The 14214-nt window shown below is 36.2% G+C and overlaps 1 protein-coding gene and 1 long non-coding RNA gene across 3 annotated transcripts in view; one reads left to right on the top strand and one right to left on the bottom strand.

Annotated features, from left to right (window-relative positions):
* KIAA0825 (KIAA0825 ortholog) overlaps positions 1-14214 on the bottom strand; it is a 481693-nt gene that overhangs the window by 3391 nt on the left and 464088 nt on the right. The window lies entirely within an intron of this gene.
* The window catches only part of LOC116471000 (uncharacterized), a 248955-nt gene that overhangs the window by 42461 nt on the left and 192280 nt on the right, over positions 1-14214 (top strand). The window lies entirely within an intron of this gene.

Here is a 14214-nt window from a genome sequence, read left to right as displayed (position 1 = left end):
CTACATACATATAAATATAATCTTGCAAAGTAAGTATCATCACAATAACCCGAGCACACTTACTTCTTCCTTCCTATCAACTCTCTCCACCTCCCCAGTACTGCCCAGGACTGCCCAGAGTATACTGAACCCAGCATTCTAACAGTTTCCTTCTCCTCTCCTCACTCTTATTTCTATCCCTACCTAAGCTGTCCACCATGATGTACTGTTACAAAAGGATTTTAAAGCCAGTGCTGATACAGACTAAAAGATCCTCTGCCATAAAGGCTTCAGCAGGATAGGATTTCTAATAACAAACAAGCAGCTACTCACTGAATGCCCTCCAGAACCAGAACCCCTCATTGTGTTATAATCCAAACTCCCAGACAACAAATAGTCTGTCACACATGAATTTAGGGTGGAATTTTCTGGTTTTGTTTGAGTGATGAAAAGAAAGCAACTGTATTTTCTTTCTTTTTTTTTTTTCTTTTTCTTTTTTTTTTTTTTTTTTTTTTTTTGTTTTGAGACAGGGTCTCCCTCTGTTACCCAGGCTGGAGTGCAGTGGCACAACTATGGCTCACTGCAGCCTTGACCTCTTGGGATCAAGTGATCTTCCTGCCTCAGCCTCCCAAGTAGCTGGGGCTATAGGTGCACACCACTATGCCTGGCCAATTTTTTAATTTTTTGTATAGACAGGGTCTCCCCTATGTTGCCCAGGCTCATCTTGACCTCCTGGGCTCAAGTGATCCTCCTGCCTCAGCCTCCCAAAGTGCTGGGAATACAGATGTGAGCCACTACGCCTGGCCTTGGATTTTCCATAAAGACCTCCTAGTAGGATGTCTGTTCCCATACAAGTTTCCTTTTTGGAGTGCTGAGTTCAGTATGCCCTGGCCAGTCCCAGCAGTGATATATATGAGAGGAAGAAGGAGGGGAAGTATGGAGAGAAGAAAGAGGATTATCTGAAAAGCAACACCTGGTTTCAATTTATATTTCTGCTTCACCCTCTGCCTACGATTCTCCTCATTTCCTAGCCTCAAACTTGTCTGGATTTAAAAACTGCTATTTTTCGCTGCCTTAGTTTCTCCATGTTTCCATATGGTTGAAGTTAGGTCATTGGTCTAAGAGGTTTTAATAACAACATGAATGATAAAAAGTTTTTCACTGCCACACTATTCAAAGCCACATCACAAGGGAAGTCAGTATTTTGAGATTTACAGTTTAGCCCACAAGATTTTCTTACACTGCTTTCATGGAATTTTAATGATAAAAAGCTCTCCCTACCCATTTTATATGGGTGAAATTGGGTATCGCTAATATTGATGTCAAATTGAGCTCCTCCCAAGCAGGAAAATAAATAATGGAAAATGCTTTTATATAGCATTAACTAATGGTTAAGCATTCTTTTAAACACTTGACATATCACTCTTTAAATTCTCAATTTAAAAAGTTATTATTCCTTTTCTACAGATTACTAAACTGAGGTACAGAATGTTAAAATCACTTGCCTGAGTATCTTTGTATTTGAACTCAGAGAGTCAGGATCTGGAATCTGGACTTTCAAATGCAATTAACAACCGTGGTTTAAAAAACATTTACATCTAATATAAATTACTGTTGAAAAGTTTAAATATTTTACTTTCCAAAAAATATTGCCCAAATTGTGCTAGATATTACATAAAAGAACCATCTAAGGGTCATATAATTTTAAATCCAAACATGAGAAATTAGATTTGCCTTTTTTCCTTCCCATGTAAAGGTGCTGATATTGTCTGAGTAAATGAATTATTTTATGAATGTCAACAGAATAAAGTATGTAATATGCACATAAATATTTTGATCATTGTGTCTACTTGTGAAAATTGAAAGTAGTCTCTCTGCTTCATTAAAAATCTGTATAATTAATGTAATTTAAATGAATCGTTTACATAATAGAATCCATGATAAGGATTTTTGAAGCTTCATGACAATTATAGGCACTTCACAGTATAATTGAGCTGTTAGTAATTAATGATATTAGGCAAAGTTATTTACCTACCACAACCTTATTATATTTGCTTTGTGCTTATTAAGAAGAAATCATTTCATAAGAGGATAAAAAATGATGACAAAAATGGATGAAAAAATATTAGAACTACATTTTCCTTAATAGTTTTACTCATACTGAATGAAAGCGTTAGAGATTTGAAATGTGTATTTATCACAAACATTGTTATATTTCACATCTATAAGTTCTTAACGGAAGTTTTTCTTTAATTCCATCATGGTTTTGGGTTTTGTTAACACAATGCAAAAACAACAAGTCAATTCTGTTAAAAAAAATACTGAAAGAGAAAAGAATCTACCAATTTGCTAAACATAATTGGATGGACAATCTGTTAAAAATCTTTATTCCAAATTTCCCCTAATATATTTAATATCTGTGGTGGAAAAAACATATCCCTACAGAAACTAGAAAATGTTGGAAGCAGCATATTCTGGTTCCTCCAGAAAAGCATTATGAGGTAATTATATTTTTGTTTTTCCTAAATTTGGTAGCCTGCCCTTTTAGATTAGTGCTGAATTCCCCACCTGCCTACTATTATAGAAGAATTGCAACCTGGCCCCCACAGCTGGTGGCAATGACTATGCTGTGTCTTAGACACTGATTAGCAGTCAAGTCTCATGAGACTCCACTGATCTGTACCATGATATTAACTGTCTTCTGGAATTGGCTCCATCTGTATGGCTCCTAGGTGGTTAGATATGGGTCCCTTTTCCTAGGCAAGCACAATAGGGATTCTAAAGCCTAGACCAAGATACTCTAACAGAATCAGCAGTTACAACTTTGCTCATTTGTACCACTCTGATTGACTTGGTTGTTCTTAGCTTGGATGCATGTTCCTGAATTTACACACATATTCATTCCTCAAGCAGAGATATCTGCCTGCTACTCTGTATGTTTTATTAATATTAGCACATATTATAGAGCTTTTCCATGTGCCATACCATGAGCTAAGATCTTTCTGTTTTTGCTCACCCACAATGAGACCTTGAGGTGTGAAAAATAAAAACAGTCACAGATCAGTGAACAACTATTCTAGTGATCAGTTTTATAGAATCTTATATTTGGGGAGGTTTCGAGGATGACTGTGTTAGAGTCAACCAGGAGAGCCTCTCTTAGGGACATGCATAGTAAAGCATGAGGTATATCCTTGGTAGCATTGGTCCAGGCTGTCACAGAAGCAAATCTTGGGTGGCCTGTACTGCAGGAAGGAGCAGCCAACACCAGACAGATGAGGAGGGCCAGAGTCTGGAGTGTGAGAAGGTGTTTGAGGCATTTACCCTGCCTTTTACTAGGAGAAAAACATTTAAAATATCTGAAATCAATAGTGTTTTGAATAAGAGCACAGGCCCTAGAATCACTCTGCGTTTGTGTTGAATCTGAATGTAAACTTCCTAGATGAATCACCCCAGGCAAGTTTTTTAACCCCTTGGTGCTTCGGGGTTCTTTCTCATGTACAAATATGGTCACATTGGAACACAGGCCCCCTTGTTTGTTTATTTACTGTCAATGACTGATCTCACTCAATAATGTCAGAGTTTAGTAGTTGCAGTTGAGACAGACTGAGACTGCATGTCCTGTAAAGCCTAAAATATTTACTCTTTGGACTTTTTTTTGGAGGAAGTTTGCCAAATTTGCGCTAGAATGATAGTTCTTAACTGGGGCGACACTGCCTCCCTATGGGGAAACATGGAGGGTATTTTTGGCTGACACTGTCTAGAGAGTGCTTCTGCTAGGACCTAGACAACACAGATGGCAACATCTTTATGTGCAACAATCCCACACAATGAAGAGTTGTCTTCCCAAAATGTCAATATATCCCACTGAGAAACATTGGCTTTAGAATCTCCAAATAATATTGAATAAGAATAGGTATACTAAAATAGGAAGAATCCCTAGCTAATTTCTGATTTTTAATTGAAATAGTTTTAGTCTTTCACTGTTTAGAATACTGTTTGCTGCAGAATGAGGGTTTAGAAGTTAGGGTGCTGGATTTAAATCCCTTATAAGCAGTGTGGCCTTGGGCAACCCAGATAAAACAGTGCCTCAGTTTCCTTATCTATAGAATGGTAATAATAATAGTTCCTGCTTCACAGAGTTGGAATAAGGTAGAAGAGATTAAACACACATAAAACATAAAATAATGCCTCGTTTATAGCAAGCACTCAACAAGTGATAACTATTATGGTGATGATGATGATTATTTGGCATATTGGTTAAGGTTGCAAGTAGGAGAAGTCCTGGGTGTGGCAGTTACACAAATAGGGGGTAATTGTCCTCATCTAATAAGAATGCAGAGGTGGGTGATTGCTGGCATAGGTTTAGTAGTTTAACAACAGCAGGGCTGATGACTCTGTGGTTCTCTTGTCCTTTGCCTCGTGGTCCCAGTACGGTTGTTGCAGCTTCAGCCATCATGTCCTCGTGCTGAGGCAGGAGGAAGGAGTATGGCTCCACCTGTCTTGTTTTATCGGAATAATAAAACCTCTCCCAGATTCCTCCCAGTAGACATGGGAGTCATCCTGTCTAGGCTTGAATCCTGACTCTGCCACTTACTAGCTGTGTGATATTGAACATATTTCTTAATCTCTCTGTGCATCAGTTCTCTTATATGCAAAATAGGGGATGCTAGTGGTATACATCTCAATGCATTGTTGTAAATAGTGGATGAGCTATAAATTTAAGTCCTTCAAAGAATGTTACTCTTATTTTGTAAGATTCTACTTGTGTCAAGTGGTTTCCTCAGAGCTCTTACCTTGATGTGCTTTCTCACACTCTATGTCTTTCACATTGTTTTATCTGGTAAATTATCTTTTCTATGAATCCATAAATAATATAATATTGCAATAAATACACTCCAATAAATAAATATTGCAACATATACATATATATATGTATATGATCGTGTTGTCATTCCCTCTTGTTTTTCATGAGGGAAATGTTTCATGCTAGTCTACTCTGTTAACCCTAGCATGGCCAAGGTTGTTTTTGTTTTCCTATAATCACTTTGCTGTGTTTTTCAAACACAGACTGTAATAATGGCATTTGATCATATTTTTGGCATTTCTCCTGCAATAACCAATAAAATACTTGAATATAAAAATGTAACTTAAGCCTTCTGTTTAATGTTATTATGAAACATTTATGTAGCACTTTATATTTACAAAGTGCTTTACAATTATTTATTAGTTAATTGTACTGTTAAACAACATTAGTCATCTGGCCAAATAAATGATTTCAAATTGTTCTACCAATATATAGCTGAGGAGTGAAGAGTAAAGTCATATTGGATTTTATTCTTCAAGAAAAATCCTTGTTGTCTGTCTCTCCTCCACATTGCACAGTGCAGGCTGGTTTTTCAGAGGGAGGTTCAAATCAGAGGGAAAAGTAATGTCTCTGTTACCTTCTTTCTGCTGTTCTGTACATGTGAGCTTTTCTCAGGGTCAGTCCTAGACCATCTTCTCTTCTCCCTTGGAAAGCCCCACATATCCAGTTGTTTTCTCACATCTGTAATTCAGCTCTGTCCCAAGCTGTAATTCAGTATCTTTAAACTTTGTTTTTGTCCTAAGTTCTCTCAATTCAATTCTTGATGGCCATTTTTACTCACACTCCAATTATATCAGTATTAAATATACATACTGTATACATATATGTACATATATGAATACAGTAACATATGTATACAGTATATGTGTATATAGTACATATCTGTATATATCTGCATATCTGTATATAGTACATATCTGTATACTGTATATATACACATATATGCATCAGTATATATAATATACATACATATATGTATGTTAAATATATATACTGTATGTGTGTATATTAAATATATACTGTATGTATGTATATTTACTATATACATATTAAATATATACTGTATGTGTGTATATTAAATATATACTGTATGTATGTATATTTACTATATGCATGTATGTATATTTAATATATAATATATGTCTGTATATTTAAATTATTCAAACTGACCATTACCCCCTTCTCCCTCAATAACACAGGGTCCGAAGAGTGAAGAGTAAAGTCATATTGGATTTTATTCTTCAAGAAAAATCCTTGTTGTCTGTCTCTCCACACTGTACAGTGCAGACTGGTTTTTCAGAGGGAGGTTCAAATCAGAAGGGAAAGTAATGTCTCTGTTACCTTCTTTCTGCTGTTCTGTACATGTGAGCTTTTCTCAGGATCAGTCCTAGACCATCTTCTCTTCTCCCTTGGAAAGCCCCACATATCCAGTTGTTGTTCACAAAGTATTTTATGCCACCACTCCCAATCTTGTTCACACAGTCTGTCACCAGTTAAGAGACAACTTACTCTGCAAACATTCTCACATTCATGCATACCCCACTGCCATTAGTCCACAGGTACCCATGATTTCAGTGTCTGGACAGTGCAATAGTCTCCAGATATCCAGATCTGAAGACTCACGCTACTGCTACATCAAACCAGCAATGACTGCCCTGCCTAGAGAGTTTAAAGTCTTTACTGTTCTAGCTTGGTAGCAGCAGTTCTGTTTAGCTGCTACTACCTCCCCTAGGGAGAAAATTATTTTCCTTATTGTCTCTCGCATTGTGTTTTCCCACTTGTGTTTGCACTTCTGCTTTTGCTGTTCCACCCACATGAAATGCCTTTCCACCTACCCCAAACCTGCTCATCCTTCTTCAGACCTAGTCTACAGCCCACCTTTTTCATGGAGAACTTCCCAACTACCTAAGACTAATGTGTGATCATCCTTTTCCTTTGAGTCCTATAATATCTAATGTCTGGGCTTATGGATATTAGGTCAATTTTGGTCAATTAACCACATACTGCTTTGTTACATCTTTTCTATTACTTTCTTGAGCTGTTATTTCATTGTTGCATTAAAAAATTTTTTCACATGTATCTTTTCATCTATACTTGCAGTTTGTTGAAGAAGACTTTGTTATCTGTAGCTTTTGTTTCAAATATTTTATTTCAAATAATGTATTTTCTTTTTCAAATAGAAAAGAGAGGGATTTATTTTTATGAGCCTCAGGAATGTTTTTGAACATATTTATCAACTATTAACAGTTTTCTCTTATAATATGACAAATGCAAAAACAAACACATAGAAATTGACCTTTTCACATTCATGTCATCTTTGTTATCATTTGCTTTTAATAAACATGGCAGAGTGAGGATATTTTAAATGCTGCTGCTCAAGTTATGTTGCTAGAAGCAAGAAAATGCCACCCAAGCTGAGGCCACTTAATTCAGCTTTTAGTAAGCATTGGAAGGTGTAGGAAGAGTGGATTCTTCTGTTCTTGATTCAGCCTCTAAATGACACCAATATGGCTTGCCCTGCATACGATCTCTGCTTCATCTTATTTCTCAGCATTTACATCCTTCTTAACTTGATACTTTTAAAGAATCTATAGGTTACTTATCATTTCCAGAGATATAAATGATAAGGATAGAGAAGGTTAGGACACAGGACATCTGGAATAGATGGTTACTTTTCTATGAAAACTTTCTCCAGGGAACACAATTGGAAGCAAATTCAGAAAGTATTTGGTTATGATTTTTTTTTAGAGTCATGGTCTCACTCTGTTGCCCAGGCTGGAGTGCAGTGGCATGATCATAGTTCATTATAGCCTCAAACTGCTGGGCTCAAGCAATTGTCCTGCCTCAGCCTCCCAGGTAGCTAGGACTATGGGTGTGCACCACCATGGCCACCTATTTTTTTTTTTTTTAATATTTTTCTGTAGAGAAGAGGTCTCACTTTGTTGCCCAGGCTGGCCTCAAGCAATCCTCCTGCCTTGGCCTCCCAAAGCATTGGGATTATAAGTGTCAGCTACCATTCCTGGTCTGGTTATGCTATATAATGATCACAGAATATAACATTACTTGGCTCTCCATGATTCGGAGAAATTGCAGATAGATGTCATGTTATTTCTTCTCCCAAACAAACAAACAAACAAACAAACAAACTTGTTCTGTCCCCTACTCCAGTGCTTCCCACTCCTTAAAATGTACAAATATCTTAGTTTGGCTCAAGTAGCATATTTCAAATAACTAATAGTTTAGTGTTTTGTACACTGTAATCTGTACTTTTTAAGCACTGGCAAAATACCTGTTGATTGGTATGTGTTAGAAGTTCAAGTGTTACTATGTTATTTTTGGGTGGAATGAAGAAATAATAACTTTTCACTACCAGTATCACAATGAGTAGTAGTTGATATCTCAAAAGGTATTATTTGTCAATTTTATGAACGATGAATATGATGGCTATTAGAGCATTAAAATTAATTTACCCATCCTTAGTTTTTGTATCACTATTTGTTTCTTAAAGTCTAAAATTCAGTGACCTTACCAAAAGGCAACAACTTCCTGCAAGTTCATTTATTTACTAACTATACTTACAACCTTTTTAAAAATGAGATAGTGGTATAAAGAAAAAAGATATTCAGTAATTTCAGTTATTTGGTACCTGACTAGTATTTTTGACCAATGTAAAAAGGCTTTAAACAAACTTTGCTTAGCAAAGTACTTAATTTAGGTCACATATCACACTGGAGTGAGACCTTTTGTAGGTCACTATTTAAACATTTAATTTCTGGTGATGTGACACCAAAAACTAAATGTTTAATTTAATTTGATTGATCCCAATAACCTTTTCCTTCCTCCGACTTTCTTTACCACCACTTTTTTCTTTAGTATGTAACTTTATATCATCATCTCACTGGGTCTCTGGTTGTTGATTGCCTTCCTTCTACTATCAGTTTAGGAGCTCCTCAAAGGCATATAGTAGAACTGTCAAAAAAGGGCTGTCATTTTAATTATCACAACCAGCTTTGATGTAAAGAGGATGTTATTATAGTTAATTCTGAGAAACTGTATAAATCAGCAAAGCCCTCTTAATTTAGTCGTCAGTAAAATATAACCATTCACATTTCCATTCTGGTTAATGTAATTAACTGAGTATAACAATATTTAGGTCCTCAATTTTTAAGGGATCAAAATACATAATACTAACTAAATGAATTTAAATTTATCTTTCATGACTCGGACAACATTTTCAGATTATACCATTTCTTAAAATATGGTGCTGTAGATATAGAATAAATAGAAGAAGACTGACCCAAATGAGCATAAACTCTGGGAAACTGTCTCAATGAATGGTAATGGTAGGAAATTAATTGTAATGGACTCTTGTTGTAAGAATGAAATTAGAAGGCCTTAAAAATTACTTGTTATATTGAACTTTAGCATGTATAGCTTATGTTTTGAGACATCAACCTCAGTTTGTATTCTATTTAATATGTATCACAATGAGTCACATTTTAGAACAGAGTTTTACCATATGTAATTAACTTGCTTATTTATCTAGCAAACATTTGAGAGCCTGCCGAGTTTAAAGCATTGAGCTAATCCAGATTCAGTGCAATCCCTATCAAAATACCAATGACATTCCTTATAGAAATAAAACAAAACAATCCTACAGTTTATATGGAACCACAAAAGAGCCAAAATAGCCAAAACAATCCTACGCAAAAAGAACAAAACTGGAGGAATCATATTATCTGACTTCAAATTATATTACAGAGGTATAGTAACCAAAGTGTGGTATTGGTGTAAAAAAAGACACATAGACTAATGGAACAGAATAGAGAACTCAGAAACAATCCACGCACCTACAGTGAACACTTTTTTTTTTTTTTTTTTTTTTTTATACGGAGTCTCACTCTGTTGCCCAGGCTGGAGTGCAGTGGTGCGATCTCAGTGCTGGGATTACAGGCATCAGCCACACGTGCCCGGCCTCAGTGAACTCATTTTTAACAAAGGTTCTAAGAACATGCACTGGGGAAAAGACAGTCTCTTCAATAAATGGTGCTGGGAAAACTGGATATTCATATACAGAAGAATGAAACTAGACCCCCATCTCTCACCATATAAAAAATCAAATCAAAATGGATTAAAGACATAAAATATAAGACCTCAAACTATGAAATTACTACAAGAAAACATTGGGGAAAATCTCCAGGACATTAGTCTGGCTAAAGATTTCTTGAACAATACCCCACAAGCACAGACAACCGAAGCAAAAATTGACAAATAGGATCAAAACAAGTTAAAAAGCTTCTGGACAGAAAAGGATACAATCAACAAAGCAAAGAGACAACCCCCAGAATGGGAGAAAATATTTGCACACTACTCTTCTGAAAAGAGATTAATAACACTAAAAGGTCAAATAAAAGTTAAGAATATAATTTATTTGTTCTATTTTATTTTCAAATTTAATGATAGATTGGGCTATTCTTTTTTAATATTACAGAGGTTCCATGAAATGCAAAGGACATTAAATTTTTATAGAATACTATAAATGGTAGTCACATCTTTGCCTTTAGAAGTTACAAAACATAGGCTTTTCTTGAAATAGGCAGAGTAAGTTATTCCCACTCCCCACAATTTATTTTGACCTAATTGAATGCTTTAATATCCAGAAAATGAAGTTTGTTTATTTTACAAAAATATCTCACAATTTGCTAGTATGGTATACTACTTAGAACCCCCGAAACCCAATTTAATATATACATAATAAAATGTATAGAAATACACAGAAATAAATATAATAGATATAAACATATATAAATGTATATTTTTAAAATATATAGAAATACATATAATTATGTCCAAACTCAATACTATTATATATCAACACTTGCCATCATGAATTAGTAATTTGGTCGCTTGCTTAAGCCAAGATTTTGTTATATGATTATGATAACTAGCTATACATGCAGTTTATCCAGCTATTTCTGCAAGAATTCAAATGAATGTTCTTTTGCAAAGTTGTTGATTTCTTGAGCTACTACTAATGCAGTAAAAGGAATCTTTCCAAGCTCAGAAACAAGCAACAAAACCCTTAATTTGAATTTATAACCTTCAGAGACAATCTGCAGGACAACTTAACTGTCCAAGCAATTTATTTTAATTAATATGATTTGTTCTATATATTTAAGTAGGAGAGTTATATACCAACAAATGAGACAAATAAGGATGCTAACAGTAACATTTTAAATAGTTATGGCTTAGGGAAAACATAAACAGAAGCATAGCCATCAGTAGTAATAGAATCTGAACCTTTTCTGTTATCAGTAAATCATACACATCTCCATAGAGACTTCATTTCCACCAGTGGATCTTAAACAATTTTAAGAGTTTAGATAGAAGGCCAAGGTCATACTATTTGGCCAGCATTTAGTGCTGAGGTAGAAAAATGTCCCTTACTAAGAGAAGTGTCAGGACTACTATATACTGCCAGAACCATATTGCTGATTTTCTTCAGAGTAAGGTATAATTTAAAGAATCAACAGAAAAAGTGTATTTTTTTCCTCTTAAACTTGATAGATCTGGAAATTTTCATGGACTATGCTCTATAGACAATTGGTGTTTATTCCATGTATTTAACTGTTACATTAAAAGATACTTAAACTGTGTCAAGCAATACTGCTCTTGTTCTAAAAATGATAAAAACAATTCCTTTTTCATCAAGAAAAGGATTACATATTTACAAATCTAAGGTTATCAAAAATTAAGGGTGATTTTACTAGCCTGTGTAAAGACAAAACCAATTGTTTAGACAACACAGTTGTCACAAGGCCAACCATGCACTAACCTCTTCTGGAAATGAGAATATGAATAAAAGTATCATTTAGAAACACACAGTCTATTAGCTAAAGAGCCTGTTTACAATTCTGTCATTCCAACTAACAGTAATATTGTATTTAGAAAAGGATTTGAAATATAGGCCTGGCTCATATTTTGATTGAAATGACTAAGAAGTTAAAAAATTTAAAACTGGCAGGGCGCAGTGTTTCATGCCTGTAATCTCAGCACTTTGGGAGGCTGAGGCAGGTGGATCACCTGAGGTCAGGAGTTCAAGACCAGTCTGGCCAACATGGTGAAACCCTGTCTCTACTGAGAATACAAAAATTAGCGGGGCGTGGTGGCACATGCCTGTAATCCCACATTTCGGGAGGCTGAGGCAGGAGAATCACTTGAGCCCGGGAGGCAGAGGTTACAGTGAGCCAAGGTGGTGCCACTGCAGTCCAGCCTGGGTGACAGAAAAAAATAAAAATAAAAAAGATCTAGAATTCAGGAGAAAATGACAACTTTGTATGGTTGATGGTGCCTTTACTCTTCATCAAGTCACTGCCTATATGTTCATATTCATAAAGATTCCAAAGTTCATTCCTTTCATTCTTTCAGGAATTAAATTATTTACTGAATGACTACTATGTTCGGGGCACCGTAGGGGTTTGGAGCATGTAATAATATCAATAATAACAGCTAATACTTATTTAGCAATTGCAATTTCTTTGAGGCTCTATTCTGAGTACTTTGCCTATATCAATTCATTTAGCCCTCACAACTTTATGAGATGGGTTAACTGTTATTATTGCTACAGACCAGGAATTACCCAAAGTCCCTGGTCAGTGGTGCAGCCAGGATTCTAACCCAAGCAACTGGATCCAGAGTTAATGCTCTTACCCATTAGGTTACATCTCCCACGTAAGCTATGTCTCTCTAAGTCTCTATGTTTCGTATAACAATAGTGATTGGGAGGCCGAGGCGGGCAGATCATGAGGTCAGGAGATCGAGACCATCCTGGCTAACACGGTGAAACCCCATCTCTACTAAAAATACAAAAAATTAGCCGGGTGTGGTGGCGGGTGCCTGTAGTCCCAGCTACTCTGCAGGCTGAGGCAGGAGAATGGTGTGAACCCAGGAGGCAGAGCTTGCAGTGAGCTGAGATCGAGCCACTGCACTCCAGCCTGGGCGACAGAGCAAGACTCCGTCTCAAACAAAACAAAACGAAAACAATAGTGAAACATGAACTACTCTCATGGAGTTTCAGATCCACTTGAGATAACATAACTCTCACAGTGGTGGCAGATTAGGAATGTCTCAAAATACTTATCATCATTTTAGCTACTTGGGGATGATAAGACCCATTCCTTTATTCCTTTCCTTACTCCTGGGGGAACTAACGAGAAGTACTGCTTTCTCCAACTTCATGCTGCATCAAGGAGGTTGACAGGCAAGTCTGGCTCAGTGGCATCAAGTAGGCAGGTAATGTGGCTAGAAGGCTGACATTCTGCTGTACATATAGACTGTAACTATTCCCAAGATAGGCCAAAAGGAAGAAAGCTGGAACAAAATGAAAATGAAAGCTTCATTCAAAGCTTACAAAACACTACAATGTTGGGGGATTATGGGGAGTTGAGGCCTATAAAAGTAAGTAACTTCCAATGTCACAAAACGGGCCCTGGATCACAAAGTGATCTTTCTGCCTATCATACCAGCCCCAAGGATTTGGGAGAAGAGCACTCTTGAACAAAAGAACTGCATTTTACATGGAATGTGTGCTCATCACATCATTCATGGAATATGACAGGCTTTCATCTCACTATGTTTTGATGGGTCAGAAAGGTCAAATGATTTGGTAAACAGAAGCATTAATTACACAAAAAGAGTGGCCTAAGGAGCCAAAAACCCCTCTGAATCATTCAAAACCAGCACCAACATCAATGGACTGAAATTTTGATAGGAGTGTGATATGGTTTGGCTGTGTCCCCACCCAAATCTCATCTTGAATTGTAACTCCCACAATTCCCACATATCATGGGAGGAACTTGGTGGGAGGTGATTGAATTATGGGTGCGGGTCTTTCCTATGCTGTTCTCATGATAGTGAATGAGTCTCATACAAGGTCTGATGGTTTTAAAAACAGGAGTTTCCTCCTGTTTTTAAAAGGAGGAAAAAAAAAAGTTCTTCTTTTGCCTGCCACCATCCATGTAAGATGTGGCTTGCTCCTTCCACCATGATTGTGAGGCCTCCTCAGCCTTGTGGAACTGTAAGTCCATTAAACCTCTTTTTCTTCCCAGTCTTGGGTATCTCTTTCTCAGCAGTGTGGAAACAGACTAATACAGAGTGCAAATGCCTTTGAATTTTTGTAAAATAACTTTGATATCAATTTGAATGTAAGTTGTATGAGGGTAAAGACCTTGTTTATCATGTTTACCACATTGTCTTTAGTGCCTGGAACATTGTTTGGCAAGTAATAGGTGCCCAATAAATATTTGTTAAGTGAATGACCCATCTTCAGGAAAATGTCAGCAGAATTAACTTTTTTTCAAAACAAAATCTAG

This window comes from Hylobates moloch, unplaced genomic scaffold (genome assembly GCF_009828535.3).
Source record: "Hylobates moloch isolate HMO894 unplaced genomic scaffold, HMol_V3 SCAFFOLD_6, whole genome shotgun sequence".
Taxonomy (NCBI): Eukaryota; Metazoa; Chordata; class Mammalia; order Primates; family Hylobatidae; genus Hylobates; species Hylobates moloch.
The sequence above is the reverse complement of the archived record's forward strand: the minus strand, read 5'-3'. Positions and strand labels throughout refer to the sequence as shown.